Source organism: Schistocerca cancellata, chromosome 3 (assembly GCF_023864275.1).
Source record: "Schistocerca cancellata isolate TAMUIC-IGC-003103 chromosome 3, iqSchCanc2.1, whole genome shotgun sequence".
In the NCBI taxonomy this organism is placed as follows: Eukaryota; Metazoa; Arthropoda; class Insecta; order Orthoptera; family Acrididae; genus Schistocerca; species Schistocerca cancellata.
Window position 1 is genome coordinate 647379841 of NC_064628.1, and position 25328 is coordinate 647405168.

Here is a 25328-nt window from a genome sequence, read left to right on the forward strand (position 1 = left end):
GGTGTCGCGTCGAGGCACGCAGATAGTGTTCGTGGAACACCATAGAAGGCTGCCTCGTTGGGTTCCATTTCGTCGGAGAAGTATTGCTCCACAAAGGCGTTGGCAATTTCGTTTTGCGATGTCAGTAGGACTGCCTGTATGAAGGCTCTGCGGCTACGTTGTTTTTTTTCTGATAACCTGATATCGACGGCGGTTGTCCACGGACTGTGACCCTCTCCAGACGGCATCGCGTTATAAAAATTATTTCTACCCGCGTTTTTTTTGTGGAAGCACTCCGATTTTGTGGAGGCGCTTGTACAGAAAGTTCGCGTAGCATTCTGAAATAAAATTCCATCGTATGGTTCCTCCACATTATGTGCAACCTTCCGCATGCAATCAAGGCTCGATGCAGTGCAGGTATAACAAATTCCGGCTACCATGCAACGTCGTCGGATATGTCAGGAGGCGACATTCACATACGTACGAAGTGTCTTCGATTCCGCGTCGGCACTCTGGTTCCCTAAGGTGCGTTGCGTTCAATTTCCAAGCACCGCGACTACTCCACAACCACAGATGACATGGAGAAATCCGGAAAGGCGACTGGCCATAATCCGGCATCGAGGATCGCAGATTCGAGACGACGTGTTAGGTAAATCCGATCAAGGTGACTTGCAGAGTGATTTGTGGGATAAGAATAGCCGCGTCTGTCATCATGTATCGTCTCCCATGTATGGGTTAGGTTCGTATACTGTACCAGTTGCCTCAGCTCCTGGCATGAATTATAGCGCGGGTGCTGATCCTTTGGTGCGAGCACGCAGTAGAAGTCGACTCCGAATAAGACATGTTACTAGCGGCGTAAGGATAGTGGCGCAAAATCGGGTTCGATTGCCCCTTCTGCGGACCCCGACGGTGCCTAGATGATAACTGCTGCCATCTGTAGTGAGTGTATGTATCGTATTCATAGAGATCGGGTAAGTTCTCGACACATACTTCTTGCAGAAGAACGATGTCGACGTTGGACGCAAGCAGCATGTCTCGTAATAACTGCAATTTGACTGGTGTTCTAATTGTTAATGGAGATTGTTCGATATGCTTTCCCTTCCCTGATCGTAAAGCGCACATGAACCCTTATGTTAACTTGTGTGCTGCAGTCCCGGCTACCTGGTACATGCGCGACCGCCTGCATCTTTTCCGTGGCTAACATCCGGTGGACGCCGCACCCGCCATTTTGGCTGCGTCGCGATCTGTAGATCAGTATCGAATTCATCGACCACGTTCCCTTGCTGAAAGTCCATCTCTCGTCGTATCTCTCCAGCTGGGCTGATAGGAGGCAAAGATGTTTCTGTGGTGGATGGAGGGGCTCCTGCCAGCGAATCTCCGTCTGGTGGTTCTTATTCGGCTCCTGGCTCGTGGGATGAGCGTCGCACTGCCGTGAGGGAGGAAGGGTGAGGGAGGAAGGACCTCTCGCTGTGAATCTAGATTCACTGTGTAGTCTTTATACGCAGGTCTGTCTGCTGTAGAGTAGCAGACTTCTCTTGGCCAGGAACGCTCTTTTTCCAGTGCTAGTCTATTTTGTTTGTGTCGTCCTTGCTGCGTACATTATTTGTTATTTTGCTACCTAGGTTGCAGTATTCGTTAACTTTATCTGCTTCGTGATCACCAACTACGTTAAGTTCGACGCTGTTCTGATTTCTGCTATATTTCATTACTTTCGTCACTTCGATTTACTCTGCATCCGTATACTGTACTCATTAGTCTGTTCTTTCCATTCAGCAGATCCTGTAGGTCTTCCTCACTTTCACTGAGAATAGGAATGATATCATTGAATCTTACCCTCGTTATCTTTTAACGGTGAATTTATCTCACACGATTTAGACAAACCACGGAGAATCACAATGTGGGTGATCCAACAGGGATTTCAATCGAATGCGAGTCCAGTGTCTTAACGACAGATTATTTGTAGAACGGTAGAGGTAAGATGATTTTCCGTATTCTAATCAGGAATCGTCTGCAGTGGGTCATGCAGCTCGGATTACTAACAAAGTGGAGAACGATATCTATTATCCATTATTATCTTGGCTTTTTGAATGAAAGTGGAATGTAGTGGAATAGTGCAAATGAAGAGAAATGGATGAAAAACCATAAATTGCAAAGGAAACTTAATGAGACCAGAGGGCGACACTGAACGGGAAGCGTTGTGTGCCACAGAAAGCTTTTATGTCAAACTACCGACGCCGCGCGGGATTAGCCGAGCGGTCTATGGCGCTGCAGTCATGGACTGCGCGGGATATGGGTGTGTGTGTTTGTCCTCAGGATAATTTAGGTTAAGTAGCGTGTAAGCTTAGGGACTGATGACCTTAGCAGTTAAGCCCCATAAGATTTCACACACATCTGAAAATTTGAAACTACCGACACCTCACATTATTAATGGCTCTGAGCACTATGGGACTTCACATCTGAGGTCATCAGTCCCCTAGAACTTAGAACTACTTAAACCTAACTAACCTAAGGACATCACACACATCCATGCCCGAGGCAGCATTCGAACCTGTGACCGTAGCGGTCGCGCGGTTCCAGACTGAAGCGCCTCGAACCGCTCGGCCACAGCGGCCGGCGACACCTCACATTTCAGCACAAGGAACACATTATTTCTTCCATCATATATATTATTCACCACCACCACAACCATAATCCTCCTCCTCCTCCTCCTACTCCTACTCATAATCATCATCATCATCATCATCATCATCATCATCATTTATCAGCCAATGCTTGCTATATGACTCTTCCGGACTGCTCCATACCTTACGATTTTCAGCTTTTCGCTTCCAAATTTGTCCTCTTTATTTCTCGATTCGGTTAAACCTTCTCCATTAGATAGTTCTGTAGGCCGTATCTTGTCACCAGGAATCCAGCACAGCATCTTCATTGTCCATCTCCAATCATTTTCCATCACTGTACAACCGATTAATCTCCATTGTAGTTTTGTAATAATCGCTAACATGCCCTCAGCGCCTGTCATTTCTATGATACATTTTTTGTCTTTCTGTCTCTCCATATTACATCCCGTATGATCTACCATTGCTGGTAGGGGAGCGCTTACTTTTTGATAGGCTTGAGCATTTATAACATCTCCCTTTCACACTCTACTTCCGCACTGGTAGTATGCGCTGGTAAAAGAGTTTCACTTCAATGCATGTATTTTAGTTATGAATACATGATTCCGTTTCTGAAATATACTTCATTTTGACCCCATGTTTATTTCTTCATGTGTTCCTCTGGTTGTTGTTTCCAATTTTCCGATTATCGGTGATTTGTGAATAGTTTCTGTACCTTCATCATTACTCTGTACTGTTTTCTTATCAGCATACTGACTGTACATTAATGGCCATCAAAATTCCACCAGAATGGATACGAAGATAAGAAATTTTAGCTATTGTGCGTATACAGTGTAGCACGAAGAATACACGAAGAAATTTGCATGTGATTCGGGAGGGGAAGTGGGTGCTAAATTTTATGCACAGAGCTGTCAATTCTGGTATCAACAACGGCTCTAAACCGTTGAACATCTAATCGAACTACGCTCGGATGAGAGAGGTATAGCATTGTATTTTGGTTCCGTTCTGTGCCAGACTTCATCAGTCTTATTTGCAGGCAGTTTGTGGCGTGCGAGTGTTTCAGCGACGGGTGACCACTAGTTGTCAATGGGTGAGAGATCTGGGGAATGTTTTGGACAGGGTAACAGTCGAACACCCTCTATACAGAGCTAGATGAGGCCAGCTCGGGCAACCTTGTTGAGAGGTAGCGTCAGAGGAACATTGAAAACGGGGCGTAGCGAGTATCCTGACCGCGCCAAAAATGTAGTGGATGCTGTCTAAATAAACCTCTGTGCAAACCAGAGGTGATCATGTTGTGTACATGATTGCGCCCCGTAGCCATATATGTGGCTGATATGTCGATGACGAATAAAATTTGACAAGGTTCGGCGACGTTTACTAGTCCTGTATCCAGTGATGTGGTCCGGCACACCACTGTCTGTGCGCCTCTGTCTGCTGCCGAGGGAAGCTGCATCAGTAAATATCATCCTGGTCTCCAGACAAGTCGCAACAATAAATGTCATCCTGGTCTCCAGACGAAGTCGCACTATTCGTGTTCACCTGAGGACACTTTTCGCGCTGCAAACAAACCCATTCCTAACTCAAGATCCGTGACGTTGTCGCACAATTCTGCATGTCTGTCCTCTCTAGCGCTAATCGAGTGCACCTGTGGCGGTCCTGCATAGTGGTGAGTATAGTCCTCTTGAAAACAATAATTCCATATTTCCATGACAGATGTGGGATCCTGACCAACACATGCAGCAACATCACAAAGCGACGATCCGCATTCTTGTTAGTTCAAGACTCTGCCGCTCTTGGTATCGAGAAACGTGTCTCCTTTTTACATGTATAAAACTATCCTCTCACAGACAGACAACAGTCAAATGTGTTGTTTGATTGAGAAACCCGAACTGACTTCTTTTCCGAACTTCTTCACTTAGAGCATCCGGCATGCGATCATTCTATTCATATTTGCACTCTATTGTATGAGTGTTTGTTACCCTTTAGAACAAGTCACCAAACACCTCTGGTATGGTCTCCTGGTCCGTTGTCAAGAGAAGCAACCGACATCCTGATGGCCCCTAGTCATACAGTAACAATGCCGGTAAAATTACAGAAATTATTGTTGCGCTATCCATGAATCGAATGGGAAGAAAGGAACATGAGTCTGGTAACCATGTATTGTATGTCACGCAATGTACGTTTTGCGGAGAACAAACGTCCATTTTTTATAGGCTTAGAGCGAATCTACAATTCAAACCTTAATCTAGAAGAGAGCACCAATAATGTTAGTGAAAATCATAGACTATTATATTACACAGATAATAAAACGAGCATTAAAACACACGAAGTATGCACAGATGAAATTATTGTAGATAAAGGAATTAGATAAGGAGACTCGGTAAGCTCACGTCTGCTCAACTTACTAACGGACCGCATCATGTTGCTGTAAGAAACAAACCGAGATGTATAAAATGATGAGTATTCTGTGATATACTATGATGTACTGACTGCAGTTATTGAGGATAATTTACAAAAGCTACTTCACCAATTTAATAAAATAGCTAAATAATATAATATCTCATCTCAAAAAAACTAAATGTATGATAATGACACACCTATAAGCCGAGTGATCAGCTTTAATTAGCTAGTGTGTTATTACCAGCTCTAAAGCCTTACAAAACTATGAGGAATTTAAAAAAGCTGGATGATCGCGGAGAAACAGGTTTCTTATATTTCTCATTACGCGTTTCAGGCTCTGCTCATCTTCAGATGTCCTGATAAAAATACAGTAATAAACGTAAAGTTACATAATGTACATAAAAGGTTCTTATATAAGCAATGTAGTTGCAACATTTTGCAGAACGATTAATTTTTGAGAGACGAATACGTACCAAATGGTTCAAATGGCTCTGAGCACTATGGGACTTACCTTCTGATGTCATCAGTCCCCTAGAACTACTTAAACCTAACTGACCTAAGGACATTACACACATCCATGCCGAAGGCAGGATTCGAACCTGCGACCGTGGCAGTCGCGCGGTTCCAGACTGTAGCGCCTAGAACCACTCGGCCACTCCCAGCGACTGGGTGGGAGGCGGGGGGGGGGGGGGGGAGTGAAGAGGTGGAGAGACAGAGAGGGTTGTAGAGATGGAGTAACAGAAGATTAGAATAAATACATACCCAGGCAATACTGGGTACTCGGTCATTAAAATCTCTTTGATGATTACTACATTATGCTTAACTAACACTATTGATTATATTAATAAGAAAATACATTTCCTGATCGTTATTAATGTTTTGTGAATAAAACCGTCGAGATCACTCAGTATATTTATTTGTATAGCATGAGCGAGAAGTCATCCGACGACAGACTTTCAGAAGTGGTGGTATGGACAAAAGAAAGTCTAGTAAACGTGGAATCTAAAGTGCATAACTTTCGAACTACGAGCACTTTTTCAGTATACGAGATTTGTCTCTTCAGTATCGAAGATGAACATGGGCTCATAATCCTCAAGGTACGTGTTTTAGAGGACACGACTTCTTATCAGTACTACCACCTGTGATGGTCTGTCAACGGAGTTCTGGTTCACCATTTATGATAACGAGTGAAGCCGACAGGCTACTAACATCGTCAGATCTGTAATAATTAATGTTAAAGGAACATACAAATGAGAGCTGTCTCTGATATGTCCTTAGGCTACAAAAAATGATTTAATACATTTATGCAGTGTTTGTATAGATGTGATAGTCAAGTAGTTTTAATGGATACATGTCGAGTTACTTGAACTCCACATGAACTTGTTGCTGCCATCTGAAAAGATAATTTCATGAATGGGGAGCTGTATTCATTAAAAGCGTTTTTAAACTGTATGACCAGAAAAATTTTTGATCTAAGATGGCAGTTGACGCTCCAGTTAGGAGAAGATTTTCTTAATAATGACAGTGGACGTGTTCTACAATAAGAATGCAGTGGAAATGTATTCACATCTGTTGGACGAATGTTATGAAAACAAACACTCCAAACGGACATTTCACGTAAGTCACATGCAACGAAAATCTGTAACGCAACCATCTGTGTGTGGCGTGTTTATAATTATGTATTTTTTATATTTTAGGACAATTAATCTGTAAAAAACACACCACATGTCATAAAGAAGGCGTGTAAACCGTTTGAGGATGGATCACAACGATTCGAAACCGGTAACGGTACCCTATGAATAAAGGATCTGCAAGTAAATTTGTGGCTGGTTGCTGTCCCAACACCATCAACATTTGTCACCAACAACAGTGGACGTTGTTTAACAAGTTATAAGTTTTAGTGTGCGAACTTTTAAATTTTTTAAACTTTTTAATTTTTCATCCTCTGTGGCCTGATATTGAAATAACAAACATCTCTCATTCGTGTGTTCCTTTAATATTAATTACAGATCTGTTGAAGACAGCAGCCGAAACGACGTTAAAAATAAGGATGCATAATAATCGATCTAGACCGCTTTGTTCACAAAATGCCAAATCAGCAAAACTCAGTGACGTAAATTGGGAACAGTATTGGTCCTAATACGCTACACTGAGGAACTCTGATAGTAACGTATTCAGGATCTGATAGCTCTTTAACTAAAATTTGTGTTTCCTGTCTTATAGGTACAATAGAAACCGGTCGTTAGCTAAATCTCTTGTTTATAAAAACTCCAACTGATTTACTAGCTTCTTATGATCAACAGCCTCAGCAGACACACATCGAAAAGGAATAAGAGAAAGGAGGAGAACAGCGGCACCGACGGCGGTAAACACTATGAAAATTAACGCACAGTTTGGAGAAAGTACCTTAACGCACGTGACGGTGCTACCGCAATTCATAGAGGTGGACGGAAGTGCACGTCGACACGTCGGCATCGATCCTGCTGGTGGGTGACGTCACTGGAGGTGGCTCGCCACGCAATCAGTCACTGTCCGCGCGGGAAAGGCGGCCCCGCGGCCGCCACTTAGCGCCGCCGGTCTGCCGCTCTGCCAGGGGAAATCTCTGCGTGCCGAGCCGCTTCCAAATAACCGGTACATAGTCATTTGTCACGGTGGCAGTATTGTCGTACTGTAACTGTCTTACAACGATGATTACACATACAAAGGGTATCGCAGAAGGTGTACGGAGATATGACAGGAACAATCATTGTAAGCAATAATGTGTAGTAAACATGTGCTCTAAAATGGATACCTTAAAACTCTGAGCACTTGTCCAACTTCGCTCCTGTGGAACGCATCTCTTCTGGAGAACAAGAACCCATGTTTACCATACATTTTTGTTTCGAGCTTTCGTTCTTGTCGTATCCCTGACCATTGACCATTCCTCCTAGGACACGCTGTAATACGTGCTTCAAATTCCACATGTACCGCGTGAATCCGAAATCCATCAACAAAATTTCTGAGGTTGTATAGGGATATTTTCCGAATGTATTGCTGAAAGGGACCCATGGTCTTCGGTGTTAACACCCAAACCTCCAAATGTCAGACACAGTGACGTTACGTCACATAAATGGACATTTGGAGAAAGGGAATTAATTTTTCGTTATGAGATGTGTAAACCATAAATTATGCAAAGACTAAGTACGTCTGCCCGATGTATAACAAATAGTAAAGATTGTAAATTATTATTATTATAAAAATGCAAATATCGATGTAATTAACAAAGAACAGTTTTTATAGAATCTCTACGTAACATAGGCCATGAAGATCAGAGACAATACTTTGATTGAACTCTCTCTCCTGTTTTTCTTTCGTCCTGAGGTAGGCCGCCATTGTAGCACTGGATAATAATTAATGTAAGTTTTTCTGCATTTTTGCAAAATATAATAGAAATTGTTAGAAAGTGTGTATTATTGACATAATGGGCGCCTCGTCTACATTCATTTGCTATAAGTTACCAGTCTCAGACTTATCAACCTGAGTTATTTGACAGCTCTCATTCATATCTACGTCAAAGATACCACTTATTTCGGATCCAGTACAGACATCACCTGATTTACATACATCAATAACACTGTTTTCTGACCAAGAGGAGAAATAATTAGTACATACTACGTCAAAATTCTCTTTAGTTTCACCTTCTGGCTTGTGATTAATACCAACATCACCATAATTAAACATAGTGCCCCAAAACTTTTGATCAAAACATAAATTATTATTAACAAAATATTAGTTATAATTAACGAAGTTTTTTCAGTACTTCGTAGTGCAGGGAGCTCATCTCCCCTAGCAGGACTTAGTCGGCCATTACACTGTATTATTTAATTAAAATTTCATGTCATAATATTGAATGTAAATGCGAGAGACTTCTCAATTTTGACCTTTCATTAATTTCAAACTTAAAAAAAGTAGTGATAGATTACATTTACTAAAATTCACAGCAATGAATGAGTTCAGTATGTTTCATGTTGGCCCCTTAACGGCCGACAAGATTCTCTCCAGTTTTTCTTTGCAAATAATGAACAAGAAATATTGAAAATCATTCCATTCAATAAGCTCCGCAATATCTCAGTTAATCTTTGTGACATTTGGTACATTAATAACCAGTAGCACCTGAAACTTATATTAATAATTACAGTTTGCGTAAGAATACGCATATTTTCTTTCCTAAATAGCAGCGCTCATTCAAATTATTTATCAGAAGGCGATGAGTCGCGCGTTGTGTTTAAAAAATATATCGTACGTACTTCGGGGCAGCCGATGTCCGTACGAGTGTTATCGCGGTATAAGTTAATTAAAAGTCTCATGTTAGCCCACAATATTTAAAGCCACCCTAACCAAAATCACAAAATATAATTATAAAAATAAAAATATATAATTATACCGTAATAAGTGGCTCTACACATATACAGTTATACCGTGATAACACTCAGCTCGGTACCAAACGTATGTCGGTAGAGTACCAACAAAAACTCCGATTTAGTTCGTGCTATGTGCCGTCGTCCAGCAGAATAGGCATAAACGTTAATTAAAAGTAACACCAGAACTACGGACGCAAGCATAACTGTGAAGATGTAAACACGTTGCTTGTGTGGGTAGTTGGTAGAGCGTTAGATCCTCATTTCAAGAATCCTGGCTTCAATCCCCAACGACGACAATTTTTTTTTTTACTGTATTGTGCGCGGAAGTGTTACATGGGACAACGTGTTTATGACATGTAAAAGGGCTGTTTGGAGTTCAGACCAATGTTCTCTTGGCAGTCTGCTTTCGCTTCGTTTCTGCGAAAGTAGTAAACCTATAGGGTATATTTGTAGTTTCACAGAATATACAGTAAGCACAGAAAAAATAAAGAAACAATAGTATCATACGTGCGCAAGTAATAATAATAATAATAATAATAATAATAATAATAATAATAGACAAACAAAATAATAAAATGAATAATCAATACCTAACGTTCAACTAACGAAGCGAAAGCGGACTGCCAATAGCACATTGATACAAACTCAGAAAAGTCCTTCTACGTGATAAGTAAATGTTCTAACAGTCGCCACGCGGCGCCTTTCCACCGTCCGTGCTGCTGCCCTTGTCGGAGGTTCGAGTCCTCCCTCGGGCATGGGTGTGTGTGTTGTCCACAGTGTAAGTTAGATTAAGTAGTGTGTAGGCTTAGGGATCGATGACCTTAGTACTTTGGTTCCATAAGACCTTACCACAAATTTCCAAAATATGACAGTTCCTCGCGTAAGCAATTAAAAAATATATTCATCAGTGCTTTTGAACGCGGGACCTCCGGCATGACGAGCAAACGCGAGATCTACAATTAAATCAATCACAGATACGTTTCTCCTGTGCGTCATAGCTCATTTCATTTCTAGACGTCTAAGGATACAGGACAACGAAGGGCACGCTGGGGCACAGAATATATCGCAAGCCTATTCATACAGACAGGTATCTCCACGCCAAATCCTATGACCACCCAGCGCAGAAGAACTCGGTCACCCGTTCTTTGGCAATCCGTTCGCAGCGCCTAAGTGATGCTCAAAACATAATAACGGAGCTTAAAAAGCTACGCACAACGTTTCCACCCAGTGGCTACAGCCATAAGTCGATCCACACTGCCTTGTCGAGGAAACCAAGCAAGAGATAGACAAACTGCAGCCAAGAGTTCGCTTGCCTTATGTGAAAAATGTCACTGACCGAATAGGCAAACAGCTTCGTCGGGTTGGGGTGCAGCCTGTCTTCTATAGTGGTCGCAGGATCCAGTACGTGCTAGGCTCCACTAAGGACAAGGTGGATGCATTACACATTAAAGACGTGTACAAGGTGGAATGCGAATGTGGAGAGGCATATCGCCGAGACTGGCAGGCCAATAGCAATGCGCATTCGGGAACACGAGCGCTATATTCGTCTAGGGCAACACAACAAATCTGCAGTGGCAGAACATCAGCAAGACTGCGGAAAAGAAATAAAATTCATCGAAGCCTGTGTGTTGACTAAGCAGACGGTTATGACGAAACGAAAATCAGACAGGCCACTGAAATACTTAAACATCCTAATAACCTGAATAGAGAGGATGGACGCAGGCTGGCCCCATCATGGCTCCCAGCAATCAGAGCCAAACAGACCCCACTGTCAACACGAGGCGCGAGCACTATCGACGAGTAACTGCCGCCTGGCCGTCGTCCAGCATTTGGTAAACAGGAGCCAACGTTTCATTCGACGGTGACCACCAATCATGGCACATAACACCAGAGTCAATAGACAACAGGGGTTAGTTTCTCCCTCCTCCGCAATAACCTATTAAAATGAAGTTCCCTCTCTTTCTTCCTTGCCGGCCGCGATGGCCGAGCGGTTCTAGTCGCTTCAGTCCGGAACTGCGCGACTGCTACGGTCGCAGGTTTGAATCCTGCCTCGAGCATGGATGTGTGTGATGTCCTTACGTTAGTTAGGTTTAAGTAGTTCTAAGTTCCAGGGGACTGATGACGTCAGATGTTAAGTCCCATAGTGCTCAGAGCCATTTGAACCTTCTTCCTTAAGTGACCAATGAAAAGAATTCTCTTTTAAATTATGACGTAATGGCATGCTCAGTGAACAGCAACAACAAAATATAAGAGACACTGCATAGCTAGAACGCACCAGTAGACCCAGAAGAAGGCGGCTGCAACCGTGGCCGAAACGTTGGTTTTATTCTCTAGCAGCACTTGTTTTATACATTATGAGGCAGTACCACACCCAGAAAACTTCCATGTCGACTGACTCTGGCCGCGGAAGCCTACGCAATTACATTATGCCTATATCTGTTGTTAATATAACTAAACTTAAACATCTAGTGAAAGGTAGGCGTTGTTTATCTAGTTTTTTTACTAAATCTGACTCACGTTCTCCAGTTACTATACACATGTTTGACATGTCACAAGTCTCTTTATCAAGAAAGAAAGATGGATCGATCGGAAAAGTTAGTAAAAATTATGTGTAACGAAAATAAGTTTTTCTTGAGATTGTATACCACCAACTGATTATTATAGTTTGATAGCTGCTGAGCTAAAGTATAAATACTCAACCAATTTCTGTGTTGACCAACAAAAAAACAGAGCGGGTGACCGTTGACCCTGGGGAGAGAATCGTCAACTTTATGCGTTACTGATCAGGAGTCGATCTTAAGACCTCGCATTATAGCATTCGATCCTTTTCATTCGCCACTCTACACGTGAGATGAACTAGGATAGCGAGATTTACAAATTTGACATTCTTCTCATGAAACAATTTCTGCGAATAGCAGACGCATTCATATTTGTTTTCCAATCGTTTTTCTTACACCAGGTGTTAAGAGAAACTGAACTGCTCGATGAACAACACGAACGACAAACATAAAGAAAAAGAAAAAAAATTGCCGGAGATTTACATCTATTTGGTTCGTGAAGCCAAGCTACCGTCCTACTAGCAACATAGTATTCCTTTTGTGTAGAAACGCTGCCGTCTGTTATGTTTGTTGTCAGTCGAATGCATATTTTGTGAAGGGAAATCAGATTACGGCTTTTAGGCCCCGTCAACAACGGGATCACTGAAGTGGAAGCCCGCATGAGGAAGCAGGTCAGTTTTGCCCTTTCAAAGGAACAATCTTGGCATTTGCGTCAAGAGATTTAAGGAAATCAAGGAAAACATAAATCTGTATGACTGGACGGTGGTTTGAACGCCAACATTTCGAATATGCGTCCAAAGTGCTATGACCACGTCACTTCTGTATTAGTGAATGGTTTAAGCATATAATGTGATAATATGTACATCTGGAAGAGTTTGCGTCATTTATATGACGTGTCTCTAAATTCACAAGGAAATTATGAGTGACAATGATTATTTCATCCAAATTTGCAACGAAATTTATGATATTTATTTTAGCAAACTGCGTTTTAATGATGACCATTTTAATGATGAATTGTATCTATGGACTGTCGGACCAAACTTACTGCAACTAACACAGGAGTTGCTGGAAAGAAATCCCATTAATTTCTTTATGCACATTCGAGAGATGATGAAAAACTAGGAACGCTTATTTATGTGCATCACATTATCGATTTCAACGGAAATACTATGATACATTTTGACTCAGATAAGGGTCTAAGAAAGCAGAAGGAGAAAAAAGGAAAACCCGAAAAGTGGTAACACCGTTCCTAAAAAATATCCTCGACCTCCCCAGTGCGTGTTTCTGCTGATACTTACTCTGCAGCTACATTTGGAATGCAACATTGATCGATTTGTTGCAATATTCATCCATTTTTTCCCCTCTGCTATGCTATATTTTGAAGAAACCCTTTATTAGACATGTTAAATTCCTTGGCTCTGACATACATCTCTTAGCTTTGTATCATTTGCCATCCCTATACAAATAAATGGAAGGAGCAATCAATCTGTAAAATGTAAGTTGCATTATGTTTTTGCAGTGCGTTCCCAGCGTTCTTGGCATCCTATCTGATATACAACACTAACAGACTGAATTCTCCCAATTCCAATATTGTGAAAGGTGTTAACAATTCATAAAAAAGAAGTCAATAGCTACCACGCATGCCACAGTAGTGTTAAAGTTATTTTTTCGTAGGAATAAAACAGAACGTTAACCGAATGCCATTCGCTCGGTATGCCAACGTATAGAAGTAGATTTATACCAGGGAGACAACATGCAGTGTATGGTGAAGGAAGGTTTATACAGTTCTCCCTTCCCAGTACACTCACGAATGGATAGAGGGAAATACAAAACAATTTTTCTGTAGTTGGTCTGTAGATCGCAGAAGAGTTACGTACGTCATCTCTTTGGGAGATGCATACGTCCTCAAAGTTGTTTGAATAGATGGAAATCGTCCATTAATCTCAATTATAGCGAACTCTTATGTCACTTTGACACGAAACGTACGGTACCTTTTAATTGCCGGGGGGTGGGGGGGGTGGGGGAGTTGATGCAATGTGTACCGCCAGCAGCCCTATTCTTCATAGAAGTTATCGCTTTTAGAATTAGGGCGCGTTACATAAATAAATCATGAAATAATTTGAGAGTTCTCTTTACTGTCTTTTACGCACCGGCATTATTTGATTGCAAGGCCGTGTTCCTGTGTGGCCGGATCACGAAGATTGACGGCAACTGCCTTATCCTGCTGTCTGCGTTAAGTCACGTTGCGGAGTACCGCTTTAATCACCGGAACTGCTCCCGAGAGGAAAACAAATTTAATTTAAGAGCGACGCTGCGGTCGATACCTCGATCGTGATGGGGCGATATGTGTGCCGTGGCCTGTGCTAACGGCAGGAGACACTTGAGCAGCGAAAGCCCATAAAGCCCAGGGTTAACGCCCGACGCCGCCCTCGCTTAAAGGGCAGACTGCTGTTTTGGTGCTGCAAGGTGAGTCTGTGAGCCTGCCACTACTTTTGAATCTGAACCAGATGTTCATATAAGGTTATGAATCTGGTTTCTGCCCTGAACTGTACCCCTAGAGACTGAATAGGACCCATCCATGAAACAGTCTGGCCACAAACACAAACTTTCGGAAATACAAAAATTTACAGAAGTCACAACGAATGGAGGGAGGGAAGGGGGCGGTTACTCGAAAGTAACACGACTGAGATATGAATCAAAACACTGACAACAAACGTCATACTACACTGTATTGAAATGTTGTGTGTCAGTTGTGGCCTACACTTCCTAATGACTTGAAGAGTTGTGTGGTGGAAGCAATAATTCGCGATGTCATCATCTCTCCCGCCGTATGTCTCGAATTGCTGGATTCGCGACGCCTTACTTGTATTGCTGATAAGTTCTTAAAGGAGATAAATGAAAGTGCATATTGTTGATCCGTCGTAGCCCCTGGGAAAATTAGAATATAAGAGAAGGAAGCCAGTTTTGTATGAAACAAAACTAAAATATTCGCACATGGAGGTAGGGTACACATGAGTGAATTTGTGAAAAGGGGTAAGATAATAAATTGTCGAACAGCAACCATACGTTAAATCCTGTATAATGTATCACTACGCAAAGTATACTGAGTTAACCATCGTATTAGAACATCCAACATCTCTTACGAATGTCATGTGTAACATGACTGTCACATATTGATTTACAATTTTTGTTCCTGCTCTGTTACGCTTATGTGACAATTTCTTGTGTGAACTTTATATTTTTTCTGGGAGAGGAAAGTTATTCGATTTCTCGCAGGAAGGGAGAGGGCGTGCTCAGCAGTGTACCTCTTGGTCAGCAAAAGGCTTTCGCTGTGTCTCAAAAGCAGGCATTGACAAAATCCTGTTCCCGAAATGTTCTTGTGGCCAGTTTCTGGTGTTAATCCGCTGCAAGTACCGTGTCACAGGCCACCACAGTATTCTCTTGTCGGTACTCTAATGTGAAATTTACCTTTCTGTCTGGACACTGAAAAAAGCCACCTACTGGCGTTATACTGACAGGGTGAGAAAGTTCGTTGCTTTCCTTTCAATTGACGCCCTGTCAAATCCAAAGTATATCCCCTTCAACAGTACGTGGCTCTAAGGATGCTAACTAATATAGTGACTGTTCGGTACCAGTACTAACCTAAAGGGCCGTAATATGCGTTCTTGTATGACTTAACTGGAAAGTTTCTGTTGAATTACCCTGTTTTTACGAGGGTATAGGTACGTTGTCGCTCATTAAATTGATAGCAGCATTCAGTAACCCCTCCAAAGAAGGGGTTTTGTATTGTGAATAGTTCGGGAGAGAGAACTTAGATTTGGTAGTCAATTCGCTTCTCGACTGTCGTCTCTCCCTGAATAATCCCCACTTGCTCTACTTGGTAAATATAAATGTCGCTGACGCTGTAGCAAATGGTTCAAATGGCTCTGAGCACTATGGGACTTAACTTCTAAGGTCATCAGCGCCCTAGAACTTAGAACTACTTAAAACTAACTAGCCTAAGGACATCACACACATCCATGCCCGAGGCAGGATTCGAACCAGCGACCGTAGCGGTCGCGCGGTTCCAGACTGTAGCGCCTAGAACCACTCGGCCACTCCGGCCGGCACACTGTAGCACAATCCATTCTTGAGCAGCTTGCAGCTAGCTAATTCTGTTATTATCTTGTACGATAAATTCTTTGTATTTAATATTTGTCTCGTTTATGTTGAATCTGCAAGCTGCTCAGTTGAGCAACCCTTACTCCTTTTCTTTCCTGCAGTCTTCCAATAAAATTGCATGTGCTACAATGCTTAACATCATTTTTACTTGCGTTTACTCTACTTTTAACAACATTGCTCTGTGTTAGTTTGTTGTCAGTTATTTACTTCACTAAAGAAAACAAAAGTTTGTATTCACAATCTTGACTTGCCTTTTGAGATCCCTAATTTCCAACACCTTCCCCATGGTTATGGGATACACAAGTAATAAATGTAGCCAGCTCCATTTTTAGGATCTTGTTTCAGTGTAATGAGTTTGAGCCGTGGCCGCCTCGCCTTGATGCCGTTTGTTCTTTGGCATTTTGTCGCGATCGAGTGAAGTCTTATTTCTCCCTAAGTTACTACCATAACGAGTTGCTGACTTGCCTCTGTCAGTGGTAGCAGCAGCGCTTATCGATACTAGTATCGCTGTATCATCTTTGGCGTGACCGCTATATTTCCGTGTGGTGGTGGTGCGTAGCAGTTTGTCGGTTGGGACAGAGCAGCGAGAAAGTCCCTGAGAAGCGCGGTCAGGCCGGCGCCACTGGCAGTGTGCATGTGCGGTCGAATTGTGAGGGGCTACTTGTGAGAGCTACAAAGTTCGTTGCCCACCGAACCTGGACACTGAACTTGAGTGATTAGTTAACCTGAGTGATTAGTTAACCTGTTATGAAACCTCAACTGCTGTCAAATCTCTTAGTTCATTGCCGGTTGTTGCTTCCTGGGCCGTTCGGGCTAAATTTTGCAGCCATCTTCCTGTATGGTCTTTAACTGTTAAATTGGTTGTGACTTATTACTGAAGTGCACCAGCGGTATTTTCTGCTTTGTGGCCGTTAACGTCCCAGTTACCTGCCCTGGTCGTTAGTGTAGTTTTGCGCCAGTGTGTGTTTCCTCGCCTTGTTAATGCTGTCCGACACAGTGTGTAGTTCGACAGCATTTTATTTGTTTGTTCACGTTTTTTTCTTAAGAGTGGTTATTGTACCTTGGCTGTTTTTAGACGCCAACTTTGAAGATGTAGTGCAGCTGGTATCTTCGTCCTTGGCTGATATTTTCCGTTGTCGTACCGTTGGTGGGGCACAAGGGAATTGATTAGGTTGTTTTTCGGTCCTTCAGCCGTCCCTGGGTCGGGTTGCCATCCGATTATTTAACCTTACTCTTGGCTGCCTGTCTAACCTCATCTTACGTTAGAGTTAACTCCTCAGGCCGACCCATGGAACACTTCTGAGCACCACTGTTCTGTTGGTTTTAGATTCCGATTTTCATTTTAGTCTGATGTACTGTGCGAGGACTACAGCCGTCTATTAATTTAGTTTGTTTTAATTTTAAAACAAGGCCTTCAAGCGACTTAAATTAAAATTTGAAGATTGATCTGTTTAAAAACTAAATTTCGAAAGTTCGTCTATCTGAAATTCTTGTTATCCAGGCCTCAAGCCCCGAGTTGTTCAATGTTCAGGATGTGGCCTTCAGCCGAGTTTTTACTTGAAATATTTTTAAGATAAGGCCTTCAGCCATCTTAAATTAGAATTATGAAAATTGATTTGTTTAAAACTAAATTTTTATCTGAAATTCTTGTTATCCATGCCCTGAGCTCTGAGTTGTTCAATGTCTTGCGTGTAGCTTTCAGCCGAGTACTTACGTGAAATAATTTTTTTAAGTAAGGCCTTCAGCCGCATGTATTCTTTAAAGTAATTTTTTAACTTGTGTTCAGGCCTTCAGCCGTTCTTGTTTTTGGTGTGGTTTTGGGCCTTCAGCCCAGGAGGTACTGCAAGTTTTCTTAACTAGGCCTTCAGCCTTATTGTTTTAATTTGATCCTTTTAAGGCAATGTGTAATTAAATGGTTTTTAGGAAAATAAAAGTTTGTGTTTTCTGCAACTAACAGTAACTGATTACGGCTCCCTCCACAACCATAGCACGGCGGGAGTGACCGAGCGGTTCTAGGCGCTACAGTTTGGAACCGCGCTACCGCTACGGTCGCAGATTCGAATCCTGCCTCGGGCATGAATGTGTGTGATGTCCTTAGGTTAGTTAAGTTTAAGTAGTTCGAAGTTCCAGGGGATTGATGACCTCAGAAGTTAAGTTCAGAAATGGCTCTGACCACTATGGGACTCAACTGCTGTGGTCATAAGTCCCCTAGAACTTAAACCTACTTACACCTAACTAAGCTAAGGACATCACACACATCCATGCCTGAGGCAGGATTCGAACCTGCGACCGTAGCGGTCGTGCGGTTCCAGACTGTAGCCCCTTTAACCGCTCGGCGACTCCGGCCGGCCAGAAGTTAAGTCCCATAGTGCTCAGAGCCATTTGAACCATTTGAAGACAACCTTTAACCTATTTTCCTCAGGCGCCTGGTGAGTGTAGAAATCAAATTGATGCGTTTGAAAAAGGTGATTGCTTTCCATTGATCGATGAAGGTAGTAAAATGATGCTTTATGCTCATGCCTTGGTAGACAGCCTTGAGGGGGCACGCCAACTATGATTTCAACGCCGTATTTAATTCAAGGTTTTTCCAGTAGAAGAAATAGTAACTGGCGGTGCTTTCTCTAGAAGCTGTGGAGAAGCAGCCGCTGCAGACTCCTTGCACGTCGAATGGGTTTCCTGTCGAGGGTCCGACGAGTCATCGTCATGAGTCTGCAGTGGCGCAAGGAGTCGGAAACTACTAAACGTTTCGACAGTCTCCACCAGCTGTTTATGAGGGTTGGAGTCACGTGGTGGCGATCCAGATGGGTGGTGACGTTTAGATTACACTGCGACAAAACCTTCATCATCGACGGGTTCCTGCTCCGGCGTGTCAGTCGTGAGATCTACATCTTCACTGTTTCAATCAATCCATATCCATCGTTATCATCAGGAGTAGCATCAACGATTGGAAGGCTGACCGCTGCTACGCGAGGGCTGTTCTCTTGTGACGTCGTAGGTTGCATAACAGGCAATGGTCAGTCGATTGTTGAGGTCTGACGTTCCGTTCTTCTGGTCGAAAATACGTTGTTGACCGGCTGACAGCATCTTCTTGAACAGGTCCCCGTGGACTGAAAAATCCATCAGCTTCCCTAACAGACAGTCGTAATGTCTGTTTCTGTTTCCGTCGGGGAACACTGACGACTCCCTCTTCAATAGTGTGTCGATCGCAACCTTTAGCATTTGACCAGCACGGTTTTTGGTCGCAGTGCGTGGCTTCGTCCTGGTAGTCTTAGCTTGATCCTGGAAACGCAGGCTAGCCACCTTGAGGTGGGGATCTCGAACTAGCCAATACCTAACAGAAGGCTAGCCTGGACTCCCTCGCCGATACCGATGATGATGATGGTACAGCGGAGACTCAGCAAGTAGTGAAAAACCCGACGAGTAAACAAGTTCGCAGCCCAGCAAGCGAAAGGATGCGTCTGTAATGTGTAATGCATCCACCTTGTCCTTAGTGGAGCCTAGCACGTACTGGATCCTGCGACCACTATAGAAGACAGGCTCTGAGCACTATGGGACTTAACTTCTCAGGTCATCAGTCCCCTAGAACTTAGAACTACTTAAACCTAACTAACCTAAGGACAGCACACACATCCATGCCCGAGGCAGGATTTGAACCTGCGACCGTAGCGGCCGCGCGGTTCCACACTGTAGCGCCTAGAACCGCTCGGCCACTCCGGCCGGCGATGCGATAAGGAAAAACAGCTCGTAACGATCACAAGGTAAACGTAAACAAGCGGATACCTCGCAGGACTCTGACAGGGAACTGTAATCGGATTACACGCTGGAAGCGTAGACAAAACAGTTGTAAAAAGTCGCTAAAAGATAAGGTAAGTGGTGAAGTCAATCACCCCCTCTTACACCTGATTGTAAAGAAGTTCAGTGGCCAGTCGAGATTAATCTTCATACGATAAATATTTATCTTTTGCGCCGGAAGGAAAACAGTTGGAACGTAGATGCGAACGGTTGGCTGGTGACCCTCACCTATGTTAAACACAAGTTCTGGTGTTTGCATACCTCAAATCACCTAGCCAGACACAGGAACAGGGAATAACAGAGGCTGAGCAGAGTCCTACATAGAAGCAGCAAGACACAAACACTCGCGGGAACCGAACCAATCACAATACTCACGCTGACTGTGGGGAGTAAGATCAGTCTTTACTAATGACGTGTGCTTTCGGCAGCGAGGCAACGAACTAAAAGTAGTTCACCGTCGCTGTGGTTTGGATGACGACGACGATCCACCTTATCGTACAATGAAGGCTTTTACGACCGGATGGTACTGTTGTTGATAATTATTCCGGGTTATATGGCCGTGGTCCATGGAATTCTTCTATTCCTAACATTTCGTACAATACTACGTTGGATATCTTCAGAGGTACGGCTGGTCGTGCTGAGTCCTGCCGACTGACGAGTCGGGCGTCGGAGAGCGGCCTAAATACCGAGGAAAGTGGGCGTGGTCTAGCTCGCACATAGCAGCAGAGAGAAAACTAGTCAAAGATAAAAATGTAACTATCGATAATAGTCCGTCATAGATAAAATCACTTATCGATTCTGTAATGCCACTGTCCATATCTCGCTTAATTGCAAGGCCTCTTCTTTTCTATTAAAATTGTCTTCATGTTTATGAAATTCAATAGCATCCCTATAGAGTCATGGATAATAGTTCGTGGTAGCACTTAAAACCGTAGTTTCAGAAAACTTAACTACATGGTCACCTGACTGAAGTGCATGATGTTCTGCAACGTCCGATTTATCTATTTTTCCCAGTCGGCAAAGACTTTTATGCTCCTTTACCCTCGTATTCACACTTCTTTTCGTTCTATCAATATAGACCTTGCCACAAGTACACGAAATTTTATACACACCGCTAGACGATAATGGTGGCATTCTATCTTTAACAGAACGAAGTACTTGTCCTATTTTTCTGATAGGTTTGAATACCGGTTTCACATTATGTTCCAGCAAAATTTTGCCGATTGGATCTGTAACCTTACTAATGAAAGGTAAAGACACCGTGTTCTTCCATTCTTCCTTTTGCCTGCTGTAATTAGGTCTTGCCTCCTGAAGACATTCTGGTCAGTTTTGATATTGTATCTCTGTTTACTATGATTCCTGTCAATGAAGTTATGGTTTACATAACGGAAGTTTTCCCTGAAGATTTGACCGCTCTGTTTAGACACTGTCTCACATCTAGCCAGTTTCAGTGGAATGAGGAGTTTTATGAGCAAGTGGATGGTGTTGCCATGAGTAACCCGTTGAGCCCTGCGATTGCCAATTTTTACATGGAGAAATTAGCGTTGAATAAAGCAAATAAGAAACCATGTTGTTGGTATCGTTATGTAGACGACACATTCGTGGTTTGGACACACGGTAAAAAAGCCTTAGACGAAATTTTTCATTATATTAATAGCATAAACCCTAAAATTCAGTAAAAGACCAGGCTATTTCGTTTCTCGATGTCTTAGTCATGAGACAGACCAATGGCAGTCTAAAACGTAAAGTGTTTCGGAAGAGCACACATACTAATAGATACTTACGTAAGAACTCCAATCATCACCCACAACAAAAAATAAGTGTAATCGAAAGTTTAGTGGACAGGGCAAAACGGATTTATACGCCGGAATATCTGGATACAGAACTGAATCATCTGAAACAGGCCTTCGAAAAGAATGGGTACTCAAACAAAGAAATTAATAGAGTTTTAAGACCTAATTACAGCAGGCCAAAGGAAAAGGATGGTGCACAGCAATGGAACAACACGGTGTCTTTACCTTTCATTAGTAAGGTTACAGATCCAATCGGCAAAATTTTGCTGGAACATAAAGTGAAACCGGTATTCAAACCTACCAGAAAAATAGGACAAGTACTTCGTTCTATTAAAGATAGAACGCCACCATTATCATCTAGCGGTGTGTATAAAATTTCGTGTACTTGTGGCAAGGTCTATATTGGTACTACGAAAAGAAGTGTGAATACGAGGGTAAAGGAGCATAAAAGTCTTTGCCGACTGGGAAAAATAGATAAATCGCACGTTGCGGAACATGCACTTCAGTCAGGTGACCATGTAGTTAAGTTTTCTGAAACTACAGTTTTAAGTGCTACCACGAACTATTATCCACGACTGTATAGGGAGGCTATTGAAATTTATAAACATGAAGATAATTTTAATAGAAAAGAAGAGGCCTTGAAATTAAGCGAGATATGGACAGTGGCGGTTCAGAATCGATAAGTGATTTTTATTTATGACGGACTATTATCGATAGTTACATTTTATCTTTGACTGGTTTTCTTTCTGCTACTATGTGCGAGCTAGACCACGCCCACTTTCCTCGGTATTTAGGCCGCTCTCCGACGCCCGACTCGTCAGTCGGCAGGAATCAGTAGGACCAGCCATACCTCTGAAGACGTCCAACGTAGTAATGTACGAAACGTTAGGAATAGAAGAATTCCATGGACCACGACCATATAACCCGGAAGAATTACAACAACAGATCCACCTTATGCTCCCCAACTCTGGTCAGCCAAAGGAATAATATGCCTGTTCCCATTTTCGGTGCATGTCCATTGTGTGTGGAAGATACTCAGCCAGACAGACTTCGAGTCACGCGGGTGGCAGAACAAATAGCCAGCCCTTTGCCCCGTAGACCTGCGATGTCTCTGCTGCATCATTCACTACCTCCCCGGAAAACTGCAAACGTGCCACGCACCCTTCACGTCAAAGATCGCATTCAAGGAGTAGTGGCAAGAGCTGTCGATAGCGCTACGTTTCATGTATTATATAAGCCTATATATCAGGATAAGTTTTTACTGTATATTAGTGTTGCGAAGTTTGAAGATAAAATTGTTTTATTCTGTGGAGTTTCTATTGTCTTTTTTTCTGAAGTTAATTATTGCAAGAGGTGAGCGCAAGGCTTTGCTGCATGGGTATACTCTCCGGTATTGTAAATTTTTGTTTAATAAAATAAAGATTATTTAGAAGTCTACGCTTGCAAAGCCACCGCCAGACTACTCCCACCCAAAAACTGCGCCATATTAAAAATATCAGTTATAGAAAAGGGAAGAGAAGCTGGTATCAATACTAACTGTGCAATCCTGGGAATTTTTCTGGCGTAGCGATGACCACCAGCAAGTAGCAAGAGCCAATGGAAACACAAACCACCAATTTGTCATTTCAAGTCTTCGGCAATAAGCTATTAGAGTAAATTCTACATACATCGATGTTTTTTACTCTTCAACATAACCAGAACCTGTTGGCATGGAAGATAATCTCCTCACGGAAAATTATCACTATATATTGGTGGATCTGTAGTTAAGTTGGCTAGGTCGCATAGAAAGTCATACAACAGGTGAAGAATGACTTTATTGATCAGAAAGTGTGCATGACGCGTTTCCGAATTAGGGCAGCGCAAGGACAAGAGCGTTACGAGTTGTATACGTAACATGATATGACAGGTAGTCTGTCATATCATATTACGTTCACAACTAGTAACGAACTTGTCCTTGTGCTTCCTTTGCGCTCGTATTTCTGAAGGCGGAAATAATTCCGAAACGCGTCATGCATGCTTTGTGAACAATAGTCATTTTTCACATTTTGTATGGTTTTTTATGTGACGTAGCCAGTTTAACTACAGACCTACGCATACTTACTAGAATGGTCTCTAGCCTCCTAGGTGTCTTCGTCATACCTTTACTAATTGCCGCTATATTTTTGCTGAACTAATCTTCTTATCGCTGTAAAAGGTGTACTACAGTGACATAACTAATTAGCCCAGTTATAGCTTATGGACGCTGGAGGACAGCGACATTAACCTATCAACACCATTCGGTGAACATCACTGTGTACACAATCCTTGTGTATTAAACCACACATTCTACAGTGGAACCGATGTAATAGAATACAGCGCTTAAGAAATTCCAGAGAAAATAGACCTGTTTGTTACTAATTATAACGTATAGTTTGATGTACGGATGTGCTGAAATATAGGGTGATTATTATTAAAGTTAAACGTTCAAAACGCTATAGAAATAACATCACTGTTCAGGAGACGTCAAATATCAACGGAATATTATCGGAGAAGGGGTAAAACGTATGGTAGAAGAAAAATAATAGTGCGGAATTTGATCAGAAGATGGCACTGTATGTGTCAGAATACGTAAATGAAAACACCTGTCATGCCCACGACCCACTGAAGTTGGTATAAACACGCCGAGTACACGACTTTTCCTCCTTTAGCGTCTGCCACGTTCGCCATGACTGTCTCAATGCAGGATCGCTCTCTGTTTGTAAAGCTATATTACAAGAATGATGACTGTGCACACGTCACTCTGCAGCAGTTCCGGAGACTGAAGATTTGAAAAATGGCGTTGGTCTGATGACTGCCATGGGTCTGGAGAAAATGATTCGAAAAATGGAAAAGAAGGGTTTCTTTTGGTGTGTAGCATGGTAGAGTGAGGAAACGAATTGATTCGACGTCACTGGAAGTAGTGGCCACAGCAATGCAGGAGGAGGCGAGTGGTGGTGTGCAAACGTGTTGTGCACGGAGAATTGCCCGAACAATGGACATACCCGTTTGCAAGTTGAGTAAAATCCTACGAAACATCCTTCTTTGCTATCCATTCAAAATTTACCCATATGCACGGGTTGTTTCCTCTTGACTGGCTAGCAAGAGAGACCTTCTATTTAGGATTTTTTGCTCGTATGGAAGTGTACAATGACTGGCCATGGAACATTTTGTGGACAGACGAAGCCCACTTCTATCTGAGAGGATATGTCAATACACAGAATTGTCCAATATGGGCAACGGAAAATCCACCCGCAAATCAACCAGTACCACTTCATCCTGAAAAAGTCACTGTGTGGTACGGGCTTACGGCATTATTTATCATAGGGGCATATTTTTTCGAAGAGTCAGATGCTTCCTCTCCTCTTTCCTGTACCGTCACTGGTAGACGCTATGTGTCTTTTGCGTAACCACGTCATTTCAACTCTCCAACAGTGTGAATGGGATCATTTTTTGGAAGATGGTGCAGCTCCGCACATTGCAAATCCAGTTAAGCAGTTTCTGAAGCGCCGTTTCGGAAATGCTAGAGTTATCAGCCGTCATTTCCGTACAGCTTAGCCGTCCCGATCACCTGATCTTAATCCTTGTGACTTCTGGCCGTGGGGCTATGAC